The sequence below is a fragment of the Rattus rattus genome, chromosome X (assembly GCF_011064425.1).
Source record: "Rattus rattus isolate New Zealand chromosome X, Rrattus_CSIRO_v1, whole genome shotgun sequence".
NCBI classification, from domain to species: Eukaryota; Metazoa; Chordata; class Mammalia; order Rodentia; family Muridae; genus Rattus; species Rattus rattus.
In genome coordinates, this window is record NC_046172.1 from 7,646,076 (window position 1) to 7,647,496 (window position 1,421).

Consider the following 1,421-nt stretch of genomic DNA (forward strand, 5'->3'; position numbering starts at 1 on the left):
TAAATAAACCAAGGAGGAGTAAAAGGCAGGAAGTAAGGGGTTGGGGATTTAGCTCAGTGGTAGAGCGCTTGCCTAGCAAGCCCAAGGCCCTGGGTTCGGTCCCCAGCTCCAAAGGAAAAAAAAAAGGCAGGAAGTAATCAAACTCAGGGCTAAAATTAACTAAGTAGAAACAAATAGAACTATACAAAGAATCAACAAAAGCAGCACCTGGTCGTTTGAGAAAATCAACAACATAGATAAACCCTTAGCCAGAATAACCATAGTAACAGAGAGTGTATCCAAATTAACAAAATCAGAAATGAAAAGGGAGAAATAAAAACAGAATCTGAAGAGATTAAAAAAATCATCAGATCCTACTACAAAAACCTATATTCAAAAGAACTAGAAAACATGGAGGAAATGGACAATTTTCTAGACAGATACCAGGTACCAAAGTTAAATCAGGAACAAATAAACCATCTAAACAACCCCATAACTCCTAAAGAAATAGAAGCAGTCATTAAAAGTCTCCCAAACAAAAAGAACTCAGGTTCAGACGGGTTCAGTACACAATTCTACCAAACATTCATAGAAGACCTCATACCAATACTGTCCAAACTATTCCACAAAATAGAAACAGACAGAGCACTAACAAATTCTTTCTATGAAGCCACAATTACTCTTTTACCAAAACCACACAAAGACCCAACAAAGAAAGAGAACTTCAGACCAAATTCCCTTATGAATATCGATGCAAAAATACTCAATAAAATTCTTGCAAACCGAATCCAAGAACACATCAAAACAATCATCCATCATAATCAAGTCCGCTTCATTCCCGGGATGCATGGATAGTTTAATATACGAAAATTCATCAATGTAACCCACTATATAAACAAACTCAAAGATAAGAAGCACATGGTCATTTCATTAGATGCTGAGAAAGCATTTGACAAAATTCAACACCCCTTCATGATAAAAGGCCTGGAAAGAATAGGAATTCAAGGCCCATACCTAAACATAGTAAAAGCCATATACAGCAAACCAGTTCCTAACATTAAACTAAATGGAGAGAAACTTGAAGCAATCCCACTAAAATCAGGGACTAGACAAGGCTGCCCACTCTCTCCCTACTTATTCAATATAGTACTCAAAGTCCTAGCCAGAGCAATCAGACAGCAAAAGGAGATCAAAAGGATACAAATTGGAAGGGAAGAAATCAAAATATCACTATTTGCAGATGATTTGATAGCGACCCCAAAAGTTCCACCAGAGAACTACTGATAAACAACTTCAGCAAAGTGTCGGGCTATAAAATTAACTCAAACAAATCAGTAGCCTTCACTCTTCTAAGGAAAAGGACAAACAGGCTGAAAGAAATTGGGAAAATGACACCCTTCATAATAGTCCCCAAATATACTTTCAAAAATATCTTGGGTGTG